This window comes from Globicephala melas, chromosome 5 (assembly GCF_963455315.2).
Source record: "Globicephala melas chromosome 5, mGloMel1.2, whole genome shotgun sequence".
NCBI classification, from domain to species: domain Eukaryota; kingdom Metazoa; phylum Chordata; class Mammalia; order Artiodactyla; family Delphinidae; genus Globicephala; species Globicephala melas.
The window spans coordinates 115,781,997-115,803,336 of NC_083318.1; the positions used below are offsets into that span (position 1 = coordinate 115,781,997).

At 39.4% G+C, this 21,340-nt stretch overlaps 1 long non-coding RNA gene across 1 annotated transcript in view; it reads left to right on the forward strand.

Moving 5' to 3' along the window:
* Nucleotides 1-1,629: 1,629 nt before the first annotated feature.
* The window catches only part of LOC138842695 (uncharacterized), a 114,226-nt gene continuing 94,515 nt past the window's right edge, over nt 1,630-21,340 (forward strand). Inside the window, exons 1-2 of the long non-coding RNA XR_011377455.1 lie at nt 1,630-1,705; nt 8,950-9,022. This is a non-coding gene — a long non-coding RNA (uncharacterized lncRNA). The remainder of the gene's footprint in view (nt 1,706-8,949; nt 9,023-21,340) is intronic.

Below are 21,340 nucleotides of genomic sequence, written 5' to 3' on the forward strand. Positions count from 1 at the left end.
CAGGCTTAGCTGCTGTGGGGAGCAGTACCTCTGCTCCCTTACTTGGCTCTGGACACGGAACATGGTGTATGGATGGGCAGAAGGAGAACACCGTTTTGGACTTCCTGGCTCGGCTCTGCAATGCCCTGTGGTCCAAAAGAGACACATGCTCCCTCTAGAGAGGAATGGGTGTGAAACTGTGAAGGTAAATAGGACTTGCCTTACCCCTCTCTATTTCCAATACTCAATTGAAAAACAATCTTATAAAGAGAGCTTTATTGTATAACAACACTGAAAAAAATTGAGTGCCTCCGGGGATCAAGTATACACAGACATTGTTTGGATACGCCCGTAAGCAATGCTGTTATTAAGCATTTAGAGAATAAACAGCTTTTCTCTAAGCGCGGTTAATCGAAGGGATCAAAGCAGCAGTGGCAATGAAAAGGTGGATAAAAATGATACGGCATTTGGATCTTCAGGAGCTCTTGGCAGGTTGAAAAGCACTTCTGAAATGCACAAAAAAGGCAGCGTGATGTTGGGAGTCTGGGTTTTGAAATTATGGGGACTACCACCGTTGGAACCAGTGTTGAGAAAGCCACCACCTGCAAGCGAGTGGCTGGGAAGTTGGGGGGATGGGTGAACAAAGGAGCTGGCAGGCAGGTGCAGGAGGTGTGAAGGAGCCGACTGTGTTTCTCCCCTTCCACCACTGTCACAATTTAGCCCTTTGTCCCCACCTTTAGAGTCGCTACATGGTGGGCTGTAGAAAGGGAGCCATAAGAGATAAGGGAAGGAAAAAATGAAGGTCAGATGAAGGAAAGATAAGAAAAGTTGTGGAAATCTTTCCAAACGCAGATGTGTAGCAACATTCAAGGATCTGCTGTGTTGTTCCTCTCTTCACCCCACTTCACGCTTTGATATTGCTGTTCTGCATTGCAACTTCAAGTCACGTGACAGCTTTGGGAGTGAATGATTGACAACGTTGGTTCGCATCCAACTACTGCCCACAGCAGAGAGCAGTGGCCACCCTAGTGAGTTTCCAGATGGTCTTCGGGGACCATTTTCTGTCTTTTTTCTCTTTCCTTCATCTTCGTCTTCTTCCCTCTCCTCTCTCTGTCTCTGTCTCTCTTTCTCTTGTTGCTGTTGGTTTTGCATTTAAGTTTACTTTTTACCCACCACCCAGGGTGGTAGTTATTTATTTTCAGAACTGTTACACACGGGGGGAGAAGTGGGCACTCTGACTTTTGGAGGATGAAGCAGCAACTCAGGGGCAGAGAACTTACCTGATCTAACCCCCTGGACCTCTTGTTCCTTAGCCTCCGTGAAAGTAAAGCCATCATTTAACACATAGTTGTGAGAAACAAGAGGCCAAACACTAAACTCTTTGGCAAGTGCTGTACTGAGGAACAACGCAATTTTTCTTCACTTACCGTCATGACTGCTAAAGAAAGGAATACAGGGCACTTGAATTGCAGGGCACTGGGGAAATGAAGACAGTTAAGCAAATATTAGTTCATACGTGGTGATCCTCTCCTTTGTGTACACTTTGAACTAAAACAACAGGCTCTTAGCAGAATGGTTGAAGTTAAAGTGTTCTGACACACATTTAAAAAAAAAAAAGAACGTTTTAAACAGCAGTCTGCCTCTGTGCTATACAAAGCCTCCCAAAGGTTCAGTAGGACGAAATTAATGTGCTCTTAAGACGTCTGCTTCTTGCACTGGTACAAAAGTAAGTAGAATATAGTTAGTTATTCGGTGACATTGGAATTCTAAAGGTGATAAAAGAAAAGGAAATATTCTGGAGTTAGAGTGCCCTGTTTGACTACTGCCAGGGAGTTAATACATTAACGAGGAAATTCTGGACCTAAAAGGACAAAATTCATTATTTTTTCTGCTGCTAAAATTTTGTTTGGATAACTACAAAAGATGAAGTGGAAAAAGGAGACATTCATGTCTCATATGGAAGGAAAGGCCTGGTTGTGTCTGATATTGGAGAACAAATTTTTCTAGGACTATTCATTCTAGTGAAAATATTACCTTTGTGTCTCTGCCAATGGGAGTGTTTTAATTTGTGATTCAGGGTTATTTGTCTTGTTGTGGTTGTTTCATTCTCCTTTAAAATTCTTCCTTTTTTCTTTTACTACTTGTTTTGCTTTCAAACTCCAGCTAATGTACATGGCTGAATAGTCTTCCAGAAGATGAAGCTAAAATCTCAGTTGGCCTTCAGCTATGGAACCATTGAAATTATTTCAAAGCTACACACCACCTCCCATTTGGAAAGAGATTTGTGCATTTCTAACTTGGAAATTAGGCAGTCAGTTAATAAGATCTCTTTCTTGGAATGGAGCCTTAACCCAAAGTCTTTTGTTGTACGTCAAGCTGAGGCATGAAAATGACATCTAGCCATACAGAAAGGATATTTTGCTCCTGAATAGTCAGTGGGCGTGCCCCAGGGTCTGAAAGTTAGAGGATAGACAACTGGGTCCTCTGTGTAGTGGGTCCAAGTTGCTCAGCTCCGTGTCACTTATGGAATCTCTATGGAGATTCCAGGGAAGCACAGCTACTTTGGGGGCTTTTTTTTTTTTTTAACATCTTTATTGGAGTATAATTGCTTAACAATGGTGTGTTAGTTTCTGCTGTATAAAAAAGTGAATCAGCTATACATATACATATATCCCCATATCCGCTCCCTCTTGCATCTCCCTCCCATCATCCCTATCCCACCCCTCTAGGTGGTCACAAAGCACCGAGCTGATCTCCCTGTGCTATGCGGCTGCTTCCCACTAGCTATTTTACATTTGGTAGTATATATAAGTCCATGCCATTCTCTCACTTTGTCCCAGCTTACCCTTCCCCTTCCCCATGTCCTCACGTCCATTCTCTACGTCTGCATCTTTATTCCTGTCCTGCCACTAAGTTCTTCAGAACCTTTTTTTTTTTAATTTCATATATATGTGTTAGCATACAGTATTTATTTTTCCCTTTCTGACTTACTTCACTCTGACAGTCTCTAGATCCATCCACATCACTACAAATAACTCAATTTCGTTTCTTTTTATGGCTGAGTAATATTCCATCGTACATATGTGCCACAGCTTCTTTATCCATTCATCTGTTGATGGACACTTAGGTTGCTTCCATGTCCTGGCTATTGTAAATAGAGCTGCAATGAACATTGTGGTACATGCTTCTTTTTGAATTATGGTTTTCTCAGGGTATATGCCCAGTAGTGGGATTACTAGGTCATATGGTAGTTCTATTTTTAGTTTTGTAAGGAACCTCCATACTGTTCTCCATAGCGGCTGTATCAATTTATATTCCCACCAACAGTGCAAGAGGGTTCCCTTTTCTCCACACCCTCTCCAGCATTTACTGTTTGTAGATCTCTTGGCGACGGCCATTCTGCCGGTGTGAGGAGATACCTCACTGAAGCTTTGATTTGCATTTCTCTAATTAGTGACGTTGAGCATCCTTTCATGTGTTTGTTGTCAATCTGTATATCTTCTTCGGAGAAATGTCTATTTAGGTCTTCTGCCCATTTTTGGCTTTGGTTGTTTCCTTTTTGATATTGAGTTGCATGAGCTGCTTGAAAATTTTGGAGATTAATCCTTTGTCAGTTGCTTCATTTGCAAATATTTTCTTCTATTCTGAGAGTTGTCTTTTAGTCTTGTTTATGGTTTCCTTTGCTGTGCAAAAACTTTTAAGTTTCATTAGGTCCCATTTGCTTATTTTTGTTTTTATTTCCATTTCTCTAGGAGGCGGGTCAAAAAGGATCTTGCTGTGATTTATGTCAGAGAGTGTTCTGCTTATGCTTTCCTCTAAGAGTTTTATAGTGTCTGGTCTTACATTTAGGTCTTTAATCCATTTTGAGTTTATTTTTGTGTATGGTGTTAGGGAGTGTTCTAATTTCATTCTTTTACTTGTAGCTGTCCACTTTTCCCAGCACCACTTATTGAAGAGGCTGTCTTTTCTCCATTGTGTATTCTTGCCTCTTTATCAATGATAAGGTGGCAATATGTGCATAGATTTATCTCTGGACTTTCTATCCTGTCCCCTTGATGTATATTTCTGCTTTTGTGCTGGTACCATACTGTCTTGATTACTGTAGCTTTGTAGTATAGTCTAAAGTCTGGGAGCCTGATTCCTCAAGCTCCGTTTTTCTTTCTCAAGCTTGCTTTGGCTATTCGGGGTCTTTTGTGTTTCCATACAACTTGTGAAAATTTTTTTCTAGCTCTGTGAAAAATGCCATTCATAGTTTGATAGGGATTGCATTGAATCTGTAGATTGCTTTGGGTACTATAGTTATTTTCACAATGTTGATTCTTCCAATCCAAGAACATGGTATATCTCTCCATCTGTTTGTATCATCTTTAATTTCTTTCATCAGTGTCTTATAGTTTTCTGCATACAGGTCTTTTGTCTCCTTAGGTAGGTTTATTCCTAGGTATTTTATTCTTTGGCAATGGTAAATGGGAGTGTTTACTTAATTTCTCTTTCAGATTTTCTTCATTAGTGTATAGGAGTGCAAGAGATTTCATGCATTAATTTTTTATCCTGCTACTTTACCAAATTCATTGATTAGCTCTAGTATTTCTCTGGTAGCGTCTTTAGGATTCTCTATGTATAGTATCATGTCATCTGCAAAAGTGACAGATTTACTTCTTCTTTTCCAATTTGGATTCCTTTTATTTCTTTTTCTTCTCTGATTGCTGTGGCTAAAACTTCCAAAACTATGTTGAATAATAGTCGTGAGAGTGGGCAATCTTGTCTTGTTCCTGATCTTAGTGGAAATGCTTTCAGTTTTTCACCATTGAGAAAGATCTTGGCTGTGGGTTTGTTGTATATGGCCTTTATTATGTTGAGTTAAGTTCCCTCTTGCCTACTTTCTGGAGGGTTTTTATCATAAATGGGTGTTGAATTTTGTCGAAAGCTTTCTCTGCATCTATTGACATGATCATATGATTTTTCTCCTTCAATTTGTTAATATGGTGTATCACATTGATTGATTTGCATATATTGAAGAATCCTTGCATTCCTGGGATAAACCCCACTTGATCATGGTGTATGATCTGTTTAATGTGCTGTTGGATTCTGTTTGCTAGTATTTTGTTGAGGATTTTTGCATCTATGTTCATCAGGGATATTGACCTGTAGTTTTCTTTCTTTGTGACATCTTTGTCTGGTTTTGGTATCAGGGTGTTGTTGGCCTCATAGAATGAGTTTGGGAGTGTTCCTCCCTCTGTTATATTTTGGAGGAGGTTGAGAAGGAGTGGTGTTAGCTCTTCTCTAAATGTTTCATAGAATTTGCCTGTGAAGCCATCTGGTCCTGGGCTTTTGTTTGTTGGAAGATTTTTAATCACAGTCTCAATTTCAGTGCTTGTGATTGGTCTGTTTATATTTTCTATTTCTTCCTGGTTCAGTCTTGGAAGGTTGTGCTTTTCTACAAATTTGTCCATTTCTTCTAGATTGTTCATTTTATTGGCAATTAGTTGCTCGTAGTAATCTCTCTTGATCCTTTGTATTTCTGCAGTATCGGTTGTTCTCCTTTTTCATTTCTAATTCTATTGATTTGAGTCTTCTCTCTTTTTTTTCTTGATGAGTCTGGCTAATGGTTTGTCAATTTTCTTTAACTTCAAAAAGGACCAGCTTTTAGTTGTATTGATATTTGCTATTGTTTCCTTCATTTCCTTTTCATTCATTTCTGATCTGATCATTATGATTTCTTTCCTTCTGCTAACTTTGGGGTTTTTTTGTTCTTCTTTCTCTAATTGTTTTAGGTGTAAGGTTAGGTCGTTTATTTGAGATGTTTTTTGTTTCTTAAAGTAGGATTGTATTGCTATAAACCTCCCTGTTAGAACTGCTTTGGCTGCATCCCATAGGTTTTGGGTCATCGTATTTTCATTGTCATTTGTTTCTAGGTATATTTTGATTTCCTCTTTGATTTCTTCAGTGATCTCTTGGTTATTAAGTAGTGTATTGTTTTGCCTCTTTGTGCTTGTGTTTTTTACAGTTTTTTTACCTGTAATTGACGTCTAGTCTCATAGCATTGTGGTCTGAAAAGATACCTGATACAGTTTCAGTTTCCTTAAATTTAGCAACGTATGATTTGTGACCCAAGATATGATCTATCCTGGAAAATGTTCCAGGAACACTTGAGAAGAAAGTGTATTGTGTTGTTTTTGGATGGAATGTCCTATAAATATCAATCAAGTCCATCTTGTGTAATGTATCATTTAAAGCTTGTTTCTTTATTTATTTTCATTTTGGGTGATCTGTCCATTGGTGAAAATGGGGTGTTAAAGTCCTCTTCTATGATTGTGTTACTGCCGATTTCCTCTTTTATGGATGTTAGCATTTGCCTTATTGAGGTGCTCCTATATTGGGTGCATAAATATTTACATTGTTATGTCTTCTTCTTGGATTGATCCCTTGATCATTATGTAGTGTCCATCTTTGTCTCTTGCAATAGTCTTTATTTTAAAGTCTATTTTTTCTGTTATGAGAATTGCTACTACAGATTTCTTTCTTTCTTTTTTTTTTTTTTGCTGTACGTGGGCCTCTCACTGTTGTGGCCTCTTCCGTTGCGGAGCACAGGCTCTGGAAGTGCAGGCTCATTTGTCATGGCTCGCGGGCCTATCCGCTCTGCGGCATGTGGGATCTTCCCGGACTGGGGCACGAACCCGTGTCCCCTGCATTGGCAGGCGGACTCTCAACCACTGCACCACCAGGGAAGCCCCTCCAGCTTTCTTTTGATTTCATTTGCATGGAATATCTATTTCCATCCCCTCACTTTCAGTCTGTATTTGTCCCTAGGTCTGAAGTAGGTCTCTTGTAGACAGCATATATACGGGTCTTGTTTTTGTATCTATTCAGCCAGTCTATGTCTTTTGGTGGGAGCATTTAATCCATTTACATTTAAGGTAATTATCGATATGTATGTTCCTATTACCATTTTCTTAATTGTTTGGGTTTGTTATTGTAGGTCTTTTCCTTCTCTTGTGTTTCCTGCCTAGAGAAGTTCCTTTAGCATTTGTTGTAATGTTGGTTTGGGGGTGCTGAATTCTCCTAGCTTTTGCTTGTCTGTAAAGGTTTTAATTTCTCTGTCAAATCTGAATGAGATCCTTCCTGGGTAGAGTAATCTTGGTTATAGGTTTTGTCCTTTCATCACTTTAAATATGTCTGGCCACGCTCTTTTGGTTTGCAGAGTTTCTGCTGAAAGATCAGCTTTTAACCTTATGGGGCTTGCTTTTTGTGTTATTTGTTGTTTTTCCCTTGCTGCTTTTAATATTTTTTCTTTGTGTTTAAGTTTTGATAGTTTGAGTAATATGTGTCTTGGCATGTTTCTCCTTGGATTTATCCTGTATGGGACTCTCTGCACTTCTTGGACTTGATTGACTATTTCCATTCCCATATTAGGGAAATTTTCAACTATAATCTCCTCAAATATTTTCTCAGGCCCTTTCTTTTTCTCTTCTTCTTCCGAAACCCCTATAATTCGAATGTTGGTGTGTTTTATGTTGTCCCAGAGGTCTCTAAGACTGTCCTCAATTCTTTTCATTCTTTTTTCTTTATTCTGCTCTGCGGTAGTTATTTCCACTATTTTACCTTCCAGGTCGCTTATCCATTCTTCTGCCTCAGTTATTCTGCTATTGATTCCTTCTAGAGAACTTTTAATTTTCTTTATTGTGTTGTTCATCATTGTTTGTTTGCTCTTTAGTTCTTCTAGGTCCTTGTTAAACATTTCTTGTATTTTCTCCATTCTATTTTCAAGATTTTGGATCACCTTTACTATCATTACTCTGAATTTGTGTTCAGGTTGACTGCCTATTTCCTCTTCATTTGTTTGGTATGGTGGGTTTTTACCTTGATCCTTCATCTGCTGTGTGTTTCTCTGTCTTCTCATTTTGCTTATCTTACTGTCTTTGGGGTCTCCTTTTTGCAGGCTGCAGGTTTGTAGTTCTCATTGTTTTTGGTGTCTGCCCCCAGTGGCTAAGGTTGGTTCAGTGGGTTGTGTAGGCTTCCTGGTAGGGTGGACTAGTGCCTGTGTTCAGGTGGATGAGGCTGGATCCTGTCTTACTGGTGGGCAGGTCTGGTGGTGTGTTTTGGGGTTGTCTGTGACCTTTTTAAGATTTTAGGCAGCCTCTCTGCTATCGGGTAGGGTTGTGTTCCTGTCTTGCTTGTTGTTTGGCATAGGGTATCCAGCACTGTAGCTTGCTGGTTGTTGAGTGGAGCTGGGTCTTAGCGTTGAGATAGAGATCTCTTGGGGAGCTTTCACTGTTTGATATTATGTGGAGCCAGGAGGTCTCTGGTGGACCAATGTCCTGAATTGAGCTCTCCCACCTCAGAGGCCCAGGCCTGACACCCAGCTGGAGCACCAAGACCCTGTCAGCCACATGGCTCAGAAGAAAAGGGAGAAAAAAAGAAAGAAAGAAAGAAAAAATAAATAAAAATAAGTAAAGTTATTAAAATAAAAAAATTATAAAGTAATAAAAAAAAGAAGAAAGAAGAGAGCAACCAAACCATAAAACAAATCCACCAATGATAACAAGCTCTAAAAGCTATGCTAAAAAAAAAAAGAGGACATACAGAATCCTAGGACAAATGGTAAAACAAAGTTATACAGACAAGATCACACAAAGAAACATACATATACACACTCAGAAAAGAGAAAAAGGAAAGAAAAATATATTAAAAAATGGAAGAGAGCAACCAAATCAATAAACAAATATACCAATGATAATAAACTCTAAATACTAAACTAAGATTAGCATAAAACCAGAAACAAATTAGATGCAGAAAGCAAACCCCAACTCTACATTTGTTCCCAAAGTCCACTGCCTCAATTTTGGTATGATTCGTTGTCTATTCAGTTATTTCATAGATGCAGGGTATATCAAGTTGATTGTGGAGATTTAATCCACTGCTCCTGAGGCCTCTGGGAGAAATTTCCCTTTTTCTTCTTTGTTTGCACAGCTCCTGCGGTTCAGCTTTGGATTTGCCCCACCTCTGCATGTAGGTCACCTGAGGGCGTCTGTTCTTCGCTCAGGTAGGACAGGGTTAAAGGAGCAGCTGATTAGGGGGCTCTGGCTCACTTAGGCTGGGGGGAGGGAGGGGTACAGAATGCAGAGCGAGACTGCGGTGGCAGAGGCTGGTGTGACGTTGCAACAGACTTAAGTGTCATGTGTTCTCCCGGGGAAGTTGTCCCTGCATCACAGGACCCTGGCAGTGGCGTGATGCATAGGCTCTTGGGAGGGGAGGTGTGGATAGTGACCTGTGCTTGCACACAGGCTTCTTGGTGGCTGCAGGAGCAGCCTTAGCGTCTCATGCCGGTCTCTGGGGTCCGCACTGACAGCCGCGGCTCATGCCCATCTCTGGAGCTTGTTTATGCGATGCTCTGAATCCCCTCTCCTTGCGCACCTGGAAACAATGGGCTCTTGCCTCTTATGCAGTTCCAGACTTTTTCCAGGACTCCTTCCCAGCTAGCTGTGGTGCACTAGCCCCCTTCACGCTGTGTTCATGCAGCCAACCCCAGTCCTCTCCCGGGGATCTGACCTCTGAAGCCCAAGCCTCAGCTCCCAACCCCTACCTGCCCCGACAGGTGAGTGGACAATCCTCTTGGGCTGGTGAGTGCTGGTCGGCACCGATCCTCTGTGCGGGAATCTCTCCGCTTTGCCCTACGCACCGCTGTGGCTGTGCTCTCCTCCGTGGCTCCGAAGCTTACCCCCTCCACCACCCGTAGTCTCCGCCCGCGAAGTGGCTTCCTAGTGTGTGGAAACCTTTCTTCCTTCACAGCTCCCTCCCACTGGTGCAGGTCCCGTCCCTATCCTTTTGTCTCTGCTTTTTCTTTTGCCCTACCCAGGTATGTGGGGAGTTTCTTGCCTTGTGAGAGGTCTGAGGTCTTCTGCCAGCGTTCAGTAGGTGTTCTGTAGGAGTTGTTCCACATGTAGATGTATTTCTGATGTATTTGTGGGGAGGAAGGTGATCTCCACGTATTATTCCTCCGCCATCTTGAAGGTCTCCTGGCGGGGCAGCTTGTTTTGACCTTGGCTTTCTCCTCTTCCAAAAGAACATCTACTCCAGGTGTTTTGAAATGCACAGGAGAAAATACTAGCCTCTAGATGATTGTAGTCATTCAGAGAGTCACACTGATCACTGACGATAATTTAGTTTTATGCAATTCTGGAAGTGCTTGCCCTGCTCTGCTCACATTAGCATAGATGATCTTATTTAAAAAGCAGAAATAGAGACACAGATATAAAGAACAAACGTGTAGATACCAAGGGGGAGGGGGAGAGGATGAATTGGGAGATTGGGATTGACATATATACACTATTATACTATGTATAAAATAGGTAACTAATGAGAACCTACTGTATAGCACGGGGAACTCTACTCAGTGCTCTGTGGTGACCTAAATGAGAAGGAAGTCCAAAAAAGAGGGGATATATGTATACATATGGCTGATTCACTTTGCCATACAGTATAAACTAACACGATATTGTGAAGCAACTGTACTCCAATAAAATTAAAAACAAAAAACATGGGTTCCTACATCTTTAGGAATTCTCCCCTCCGTGGTGGTTGCAAAGCAGAATGAATTTCTGGAAACTTCTCTGATCCAAAGTTACGTTCTCCAGAGATCTCCCAAATTCCCAGAGCCTCAGCTCACCCATGTATTATAAAAACTGAGTATTTATTTGGTTCATACCCATCTGTATCTGGCTTTTGTCTCATAGTCAGAGATTCTCTGTAGGTTCCTATCACTCCCCCTGCTCTAGAATCTTAATTTGGAGGCAGTAATGATTTGGAAAGCTAAAGGTGATTTATATCTGGGAAGAAAAGTGTGTGTCACCAAAGTACCTTTTCCTTAAAATAATAAACCACTCACTTTTTACTCTCCTAGAAGGTAGCATAGCTCAGTAGATTGTTAGTTTCACTCTATTATTAACAAGGAATTTGAGATCTCACTCTTGTAGTCAAATCAAATCCTGTGTTTATGGCTCTACACTGCTTACATTTCCCTTGATAATAACCTGTAAATTCGCTCAATTAAGAGTCTTTTTTTTTTTTACATCTTTATTGGAGTATAATTGCTTTACAATGGTGTGTTAGTTTCTGCTTTATAACAAAGTGAATCAGTTATACATATATATATGTTCCCATATCTCTTCCCTCTTGCACAATTGTCTTGATACAGGTCTGACATCTGAAGTGAGAAACTCCTGTTTCTTTGATTCACATTGAATGTCAAGACTCTTAACTGCTGTTACATTCCTCTAACATGTAGTTTTGAATTTCTGTATTAAATAGCTATGATATTGTGATTTATACGAAATACATATTTGGTCATTCAGATGACCAAAATATATTTCTCACATATATTTTGTCTTTGTCCACAGTTCCTGGCTCCCAAAACCCTTGGAATTTCCTAAGTGTGTAGAGTGATAAAGGTGTCTTTTGTTACATTAATGAGGTAACTTTCAGAAAGCACCTACGGATGGGGGCTGGTTGCCCGGAGAATCAATCACATGATTAGAGGGTTGGAGCTTTCCGTCCCACCCCCTGACCTCTGGGCAGGGGAGAGGGGTTGGAGGTTGAATTAATCACCAGTGGCCAATGATTTAATTTATCATGCCTATGTAGTGAAACCTCAGTAAAAACCCCAAAGGACAGGCTTCTGAGAGCTTCTGGGTTGGTGAGCAAGTGGAGATTCAGGGAGAATTGTGTGCCTTCAGAGAGCACGGGAGCTCAACACTCTTTCGCCATGCTTTGCCCTGTATGTCTCTTCCATCTGGCTGTTCCTGAGTTACATTCTTTCATAATAAACTGGTGGTCTAGTAAGTAAAATGTTTTTCTGAATTATGTGAGCCACTCTAGCAAATTACTTGAACCCAAGAAGAGGGTCTTGGGAACTTCCAATCTATATCCAGTTGGTGAGAGGCACGGGTGACAACCTGGGCTTGCGATTGGCATCTGAAGTGGGGGTGGAGTGGGAGCCTTGTAGGATGGAGCCTTAACCTGTTGAATCTGATGCTTTCTTTGGGTAGATAGTGTCAGAATGGAGTTGAATTGTAGGACATTCATCTGGTGTCCAAAGAATTGCTTGTTGGTATGAGGAACACCTCCTCTCCCCACATTGGAATTGGTACCAGAAACTATTTAATAGCCTTCTATATTTCCAAAGAATATTTGAATAGTATAGGGATTTGAAAAACTACATAAGGTTTGGTTGTGGGAACAGAAATAATTCATAATCAGATTCATGTTCTTATTTTTGCTGGTGAGTTTGAAAACTCAAGGACGACAGGAAGGCAAGTCACATCTTTCTGAATTAGGGATAAGTGTGGTGGAACCACTTATAATACCCAAGTGATTTTTTTAAAAAATATATTTATTTTTGGCTGCGTTGGATCTTTGTTGCTGCGTGTGGGCTTTCTCTAGTTGCGGTGAGCAGGGGCTACTCTTTGTTGAGGTGCATGGGCTTCTCACTGTGGTGGCTTCTCTTGTTGTGGAGCACGGGCTCTAGGTGCACGAGCTTCAGTAGTTGTGGCTCGTTGGCTCTAGAGCACAGGCTCAGTAGTTGTGACTCATGGGCTTAGTTGCTCCACGGCATGTGGGATCTTCCCAGACCAGGGCTTGAGCCCATGTCCCCTGCATTGGCAGGTGGATTCCCAACCACTGCGCCATCAGGGAAGCCCAAGTGGTCTTTTTTCAAAAAGGAATTTATGAAGGAAGAATACATGAGAAAGAAAAAAGTATGTATCAAAGTGGTGGTTTTTTTTCTTAAAAATTTTGTTTATTTACTTTTTTTATTGAAGTATAGTTGATTTACAATGTTTCACGTGTACAGCATATATATATATATATTCAGTTATATATATATGTATATATTGTGAATATATATGTATATATATGTTCTTTTTCAGATTCTTTTCATTATAGGCTATTACAAGATATTGAATATAGCTCCCTGTGCTCTACAGTAGGTCCTTGTGGTTTATTTTATATATAGTAATGTGTATCTGTTAATCCCAAATTCCTAATTTATCTCTCCCCCCACACAAAGTGGTATTTTCATTTTTATTAAGATCAGATATGGATTATACCTAGTAAATTACTTTGAGTTTATTGGTTGAAAAGAGATAATACAGAAATTGTGGTATAATTTATTTTTCTAAACTGATAGCAATTTAAGTTCTCTCAGCATCTAAAGACTGAAAGTAAAAGTCCACAGACAGGATCACTTGTTTCATTTTGAAGTAAAACAAGTCCTGTATTTAAAATCGTCTTTGAACAAGGTTCTTCATCTTTCTGAGTCTCAATTCTTATCTCTAATAGGATGATATTATTTGCCTCACATACTCGTGAGAAATAAATATATTATCATATATAAAGCAGGTGGTACACTGCCCAGACCATATGAGGTTGCAACAGAAGATAATAATTGCTTTTACTACTTTTATGGTCATTATTATTTAAAGCTAGATGATCCACCCAAGCATTCCACCCTAGCTCTTATCTAAGTGTTTCTTCTCACGTACTCTCATGTCCTGGGTTCTGAACTCTTGGTTCTGTAACCCAGCCTCCTAAGTTTCCCATCTGCCATGCTTCCACATAGGAAATCTCTCTGAAACTTCTTATGACTCTTCTTCAGCTATCTGGACCTTTGTTTTCCTGAAGGCTTTCTAGAGTCACTAAGTCTCCTGAAACACCAGCTGTCCTGGGGGGGGGGCGCTGACCATGTGGATGACTCTTGGTTTTGAATATATTTGATAAGAACCAAGGACTTCAGGATAGTAGAAGATCAGAATTGGTAAAAACCTGTTTTGGACATTTGGTTGGTTGTCTACTTGACATCCATTTTTTCCAACCATGTCTCTTCCTGAAAGGTGAGAGGAGAACTCCTTTGCAGATATTTGGTGATTCTGTCTCAGAACTATTTCTCAAAATTGGCCTCATCGGCTGGTGTCTTGGTTTAGCGCTCAAGGACTCTTCCAACAGTCTAGTAGTCTCTGAATCACTGTCCCCTCTGGTCTCCAGTCCACCCCCTACACTGTTCACATGTATCCAGTGAGTAACACCAAGATCTTTGATGTGCCAGGCACTGGACTGAAGCTAAGTGGTGAATTAGTCTGTGCAAGCGCCAGAGGCTGGCACCCATATGCTGGGGGTGTGTAACCTCTCTCTCCCTGAGCCTCCATCTGCGCCTTGGTGTGGATGAAGACTTTGTTGCTGGAGGACAGTGGACATGGTCAAGGAGAAGCCAGAGCAAAGGAGGAGAACATGTCTTGACGCCACTTGATAGTGACTACAGCTGACAATCTGATTTTCAATGTTGGGAGCCCAGAAAACACTAGAGAGGCTTTGAACTGTGTATATATGTCGAGGACAGAGGCATTGAGATAGTGAAGTAGGGGCCATTGTAATTTGGCTATATATGTGTATATGTACACATGAATATGTATATATATTTAAATATGCATTAAGTACATTTAATTAATATTGAATAATATTAAATTAAATATTAAAAACTATATATTTAAACCACCCTATTGGGGTATGATTGATGTACAAAAAGCTGTACTTATTTAATACATACAATGTGATGAGTTTGGAGATAAGTATACACCTGTGAAACCATCATCACAATCTATCCATAGACATGTCTGTCACTTCCAAGAGTTTCTTCCTGCCCCGTTTATTTATTAATTTTTTGTGTGATAGGAACATTACCCATAAGGTCTACTCTCTTAGCAAATTTTAAGTATTATACAGTATGGTATTATTAACTATAGGCACAGTGCTATATAGTAGATCTCTTAAGACTTATTCATCTTGCACAACTGAAACTTTGTGCCCTTTGGCATTTTGTTTCCCCCTTCCACCAGCCCTGGCAACCATCATTCTACTCTCTTCTCCTGTGAGTTTGACTATTTTAGATCCATCACATAAGTGATGTCTTGTAGTATTTGTCCTCCTGTGGCTGACATATCATTTAGCATAAGTGATAGGTGCATTTATGTTGATGCAAATGGCAGGAATCCTTTCTTAAAAAAGAATAATATTCCATTGTGTGTGTGTGTGTGTGTATGTGTGTATGTGTATCTATCTATCTATCAATCTATCTATCTATCTCACTTTTTTTTTTTTTTTTGCGTTACGCGGGCCTCTCACTGCTGTGGCCTCTCCCGTCGCTGAGCACAGGCTCCGGACGCGCAGGCTCATCGGCCATGGCTCACGGGCCCAGCCGCTCCGTGGCATGTGGGATCTTCCCGGACCGGGGCACGAACCCGCGTCCCCTGCATCGGCAGGCGGACTCTCAACCACTGCGCCACCGGGGAAGCCCTATCTCACATTTTTAAAATCCATTCACCCATGACAGACACTTAGGTTGTTTGCATGTCTTGGCTATCGTGAATAATGTTGCAATGAAGTGCAAGTATCTCTCTGAGATACAGATTTCAATTCCTTTGGATATATACCGAGGACTGGGATTACTAGATGGATTGCATGGTACTTCTATTTTTAGTTTTTGGGTAACTGCCATACTGTTTTCCATAATGACTGCACCGCTGCATAGTCTCACCAACAGCGTACAAGGGTTTCCTTTTTTCCACATCCTCCGCAACACTTATCTTTGGTTTTTTGGATAATATCCATCTCGACAGGTGTGAGGTGATATTGTGGCTTTGATTTGCATTTTTCTGATGTTAAGCATATATAAACACAATGGAATATTATTCAGTAATGTTTTATAGTCAAACATGTATCATATATGTATAATTACATATTACAAATAAATACGTGTATTATATATATTTATATACCTAAGCCCCTCTATAGTCCTTTGATAACATGGCTTTGAATGCCTGTCAACATTTTGATTAGTGTTGACTACATGGCAAATTATCTGAAACATTTTTTATTTGCTTGTAATATATTTGGAATCAGCCTCCAGCTTTGTTCTTTTTGCTAAAAATTGCTTTGGCTACCTGGGATCTTTTATGTTTCCATATGAATTTTAGGATTGTTTTTCTATTTCTGCAAAAAATGCCATTGAGATCTTGACTGGGATTGTATTGAATCTGCAGATCACTTTGGAGAAAATATTTACAAACAACATATCTATATAAATTTAAATAATTGTTTAGTCATCTTGCCTACATACTCAAACTTATTATTAAATAGTAAACCCATGAACTGTTAAGAGACTTTTTAAATGATCACATCTCTGATTAGAAGTGAAAGTGGCAGCATTGAAAGTATAGGATAGAGTATGATTTATCAAAAAGGGGTTTGGACTAGGTGTACAGAGACCTGGGTTCTAGTCTCCACTTAGTCACAAGTATACTGTGTGATCCGGGCCTCAGTCTCCTATTCTCAGATTATTATAGGAAGGGAAGATTCATAATGTCCTGTATTAGCTAGAATAATTTATGCTGCAAGGACAGAAAAACCCAGCACAAATTAGCTTAAAGGAGAAGGGATTTTCTGATATGTATAGATGAGCCTTATGAAGATAATACGCAAACTTATGCAATACGGTTTTCAAAGGAGGCATTTAAGACTCAACTTTTTTTTTCTTTAAAGCAGAACTATAATATTAGCATTTCTGGCCTTATTTATTCCCTCAAATTACTGAGACCAATTATAGGAATATTGTAGTAAGTTTACAATACTGGGTAGGAAGTGTCTAGTTCTATAATATCTGATGGGAACAAAATATTACCCGTTATATCAATAATAATGTGTTTAAGATGAAACACTTATCATTGAGCGTTTATAAAAAGTGCTTCAGATAATTTGCCATGTAGTCAACTTTAATCAGAATGTTGACAGGCATGCAAAGCCATGATGTCAAAGGACTATAGAGGGCCTTTGGCATATATATATATATATATATATATATATATACACACACACACACACACACACACACACACACATACATATGTATAATATGTAATACATATACTTATAATATGTAATTTATATAGAGAGATACATGTTTGGCTATAAAACATAACATAGAATTTTTACATTTTCTCTAGTGTTGATGCATCCCACTCGTATTACATTATTTAGCAATATGACTGCACACTGGCCAGTGATCCCCTGATGAACTGCGTATGGCAAGCCATGCTTCCCATGATAAGCTGTGTTAAGTGTCTCACAGTCTAAATAAACTCCCCACAATGGTTTGGGAGCCAGTATGAGGCAAAGTTTATCATTTTTGGTTCCTTGTGAAGAATGTGAAGAACATTCTGTTTACTTATGCAAAGAAGTGCTTTTGATGGTTCTGGGTTCCTGAAGGCAGTGGGGAGATCCAATGGCTTAATATTAAGAGATTGTGAATGTCCTTCTCTTACTTATGCTTTCTTTCAAAGAATCTATTCTTTCCTGTTCTTCACCTCTCCGTGAACAACAGCTGCATACACATCCCTTACCCTGACACTTGGAAATCAGACAAGTAGCCTTTTCTTACTGCCATAAATGCCACTCAGTGAACCCGCCACTAGGTCATGCTCACGTGCAGTGCAATCTGTTTCCTTCCTCTTGGGCTCCAGCCTCACCTCTGTAATGACTGGAGCCGGAGCGTCCCTCGGGGAGTCTGTTGTTCTACACTTAGGCTTCTGTCGGATAGTAAACATAAAGCCATTATTTTCCAAGTAAGCGGGTTATACAAACATGAAATTTCCAAGTTGGAAAATTTTCTCATCTAGGATCAAACTCAGTCGGTGCAATTAACTTCTTATACTTTATAAGAGAATATTTAATGATGGAAAATATCCTGATTTTATTTGCTCATATAGAATACAATGCTTTTAAGAACACCTCCACCCCATGCAATCCCTCTCTTCCATGTGCTGATAAAGAAAACCGATGCTCTCTTCCCAGGCTCTATAGAGGGCATATTACAGTAATCCCAAAGTCGACATCATGAGAGAGAGGATGGAGAAACTTGAAGATAAAGATTAGGAAGCATTGCTAATATAAAATAAATCATAGGAAAAAATAAACCAGCTCTAAAATTATTTTGTTAGTCACTGGGAATATAGGAATAAATATGTAATGAATCTCAGCAGATTTCACATTTAAGAAGTAGGCTGCATCTTACCACTCCAAAATTACGACCTAGTGCTATTTTCTTCAAGTGTTCAGAAAACCATACCCAGAGTCCAAAAGTTCTACCTCTCAAAACACTCATGGGTTAAATTTAGACAGAAGGACACGGGTCAGAGTTTGTGGTTTATCGTGTTTACTATGCCAGTGCAAGTGAAGGCTTCTCTTTTTAAAGCATGCTTGCCTGCCACGAGTTCAGTCGAAGAAAGCTGAGAATGCCCACCCCAAGCATTCCTTTCTGCCTCTGAAATCAATTCTGAATTTACCTTTCAGTGCCTGGAGCATAGTGGGGCCTCAAAAACTATTTGTTGCAAGGGTGAAGAAATGGATGAATAATTGCCTCTTTGAATACGCTGTGTTTCATCCTTCTCTGCCTCTCAGGGAAGGAAATTCCACTGGTGCTACCATGGATCAGACTACTTGACCTTGGATTTTCCTCTTTGAAATTTCAAGGAGTGTCTCCTAGGTCTAATATGCGTAGACAAGTCCATGTTGCTTGTTTCCACAGCCGAAAGATGCTGACAGCTAAGAGCATGTGTTCTGGAGTCAGACAGGCCCACCTTGGCAGTCCCAGCTGTGTGATCTCAAGCTCAGAGAACCGTTTCCTCCCTTGTAACATGGGCTGGGACAATGCCTCCCTCGTAAGCTGGTTGGGAAGACCAAATGGGAAAACATATTGAACGAACTTAACACACTGCCTGGCTCACAGTAAACACATAGGACATTTATTATTATTGTTTTAATTTTGCATCTGTGAGAAAGAATCTTGCTTTCTAAAGTTTATTTTCATAAGCCTCCCAAACCCCAAGATCATCCTCTTTCCCTTTTTTCTGGAGGGTCAGTGACCATTAGTACTGCATATAGTATATAGGGACTGTGCACTCTTGTTTTGAATGACATTTTCACCTTTGATGTCTTTGGTATTTTATTGCTCCTTTTGCCCACAGCAATATATCAGGATCTTAATTCAGGGAGCAGCATACAATGATTGTTATAACCCTTTCTTAGTTTTAACTGATGGATCAGAGTCCTTCACTTATAAATATTACTTGGATATTTCTTCCCAAATGCAATTCTTCCCATACGTGTAAGCTACGGCCCACCCAACAACGGAACGTTCTGTGATCACATTTAGTTAACCATTTCAGTTTTACATTGCAAAACTGCCTTCTAACTGGAAACAATGAGTGGCATTTTCAATGCTGAAGATTTTAAGAAAAGACTAACTCTGACCAGCACCAGTATTGGTTACAGGAAGAAACATTAGTAGCATTACCCCAGTGAGCTTCCCTTTCTGTTTGTGGTCTTTAAACTAGTTCCCTGTCATGGTTGTTAGGGTTTGTTTTATTGATTTTTTTTTTTTTGCGGTACGCGGCCCTCTCACTGTTGTGGCCTCTCCCGCTGCAGAGCACAGGCTCCAGACGCGCAGGCTCAGTGGCCATGGCTCACGGGCCCAGCCGCTCTGCGGCATGTGGGATCTTCCCAGACCGGGGCACGAACCCGCGCCCCCTGCATCGGCAGGCAAACTCTCAACCACTGCGCCACCAGGGAAGCCCTGTTTTATTGATTTTTTGAATAAATTTGTATATTATAAGAACATTGACTATTGTCATATTTATGGTAAGATTCTTTTAGTTTGGTTTTAATTTTGTTTATACATTTTTGAAGTTCTGTGTTTTTATCTAATTAACTCTAGTATATATTTTTTGCTCTGTGATTTCTTTCGTTGCAGTTAAACTTAGAAGTTCTGAGTACTGAATTCAGATAAAAGTTCATCAAAAATTTCTTCTTGGGGAAGGGTAAACTGGGACGAAGTGAGAGAGTAGCATTGACATATATACACTAGCAAATGTAAAATAGATAGCTAGTAGGAAGCAGCTGCATTGCACAGGGAAATCAGCTTTGTGACCACCTACATGGGTGGGATAGGGAGGGTGCGAGGGACACTCAAGAGGGAGGGGATATGGGGATATATGTATACGTATAGCTGATTCACTTTGTTATACAGCAGAAACTGACACAACATTGTAAAGCAACTATACTCCAATGAAGATGTTAAATAAATAAAGTGCCTGGTACGCAGGAAAAAAAAATTTCTTCTTGATATTAATGATTGCCTTTAAAAATTTTTGACACATCAAATTTATCATTCCATCTACCATTTCTGTGGCATATGTAATAGCTAGGAACTTGACTTAAAAAGAGGTAACAAATTTTCTTAGCACCATTTATTGAATAAATCTTCTCTACAGATTTGACTTGTAAAGGCAAGCTTATCATATGCTCAATTTAAAAAATAGTATCTAATATTTTTAGTATTCTAGTATCTGTTAACAGGTTGATACTAGGAAAAGAATGAAACTTTATATAACGACAGGGTTATTTTTTGGTGTGGAAGAGTGGATATAGTCCCAGTGTCTAGAGTTGTTCCTGGCATACAGTAAGTGCTCAGTTTTACTGAATGAAAGGGTTTGGGAATTTGAGTTAATTCTTTGATAGAATAAAGTATTCTCTTCCCACCACTCCCCCCATGGTTATTGCTCTTTTCAGGCTTTCTATTTCTTAAGACAAGTAATATATTTCTACACAATTTGTGTATTCACCAAATACCACTGAACATCTCCCTGTGGAAACAGCACTAAATATTAAGATGTAAATTTTATTACCATAGCGTTTTCTACAATCTAAAAGTTTTAAAAAATTAAAATAATTCATCCCTATATGTTCCTATATCTTATTTCTCACAATAAATTTGTTATTCCATTTAATTTTTCCTTGATTGAATTTTTATAGTTTTTTCTGTTTTCATTTTTTTTTGCTTCTTCTTAGTTTTTTTTTAAATAAGCAGAAACGGAAATGATATAATTTATAGTTCTAAGAATTTACCCTTTTAAAATAGTATTACATTTTTCTAATATTTTGTGTGTGACTTTTTAAATTAACGAATTATTTTTTTTTTATTGAGGTACAATTGATTTACAATGTTGTGTTAGTTTCAGGTGTATAGCAAAGTGATTCAGCTATATTTATTCTTTTTCAGATCCTTTTCCCTTATAGGTTATTACAGAATATTGAGTATAGTCCTCTGTGCTATACAGTAGGTCCTAGTTGGTTATCTATTTTATATATAGTAGTGTGTATCTGTTAATCCCAACCTCCTAATTGATCCCTCCCCACCTTTCCTCTTTGGTTTTACCATAAGTTTGTTTTCTATGTTTGTGGGTCTATTTCTGTTTTGTAT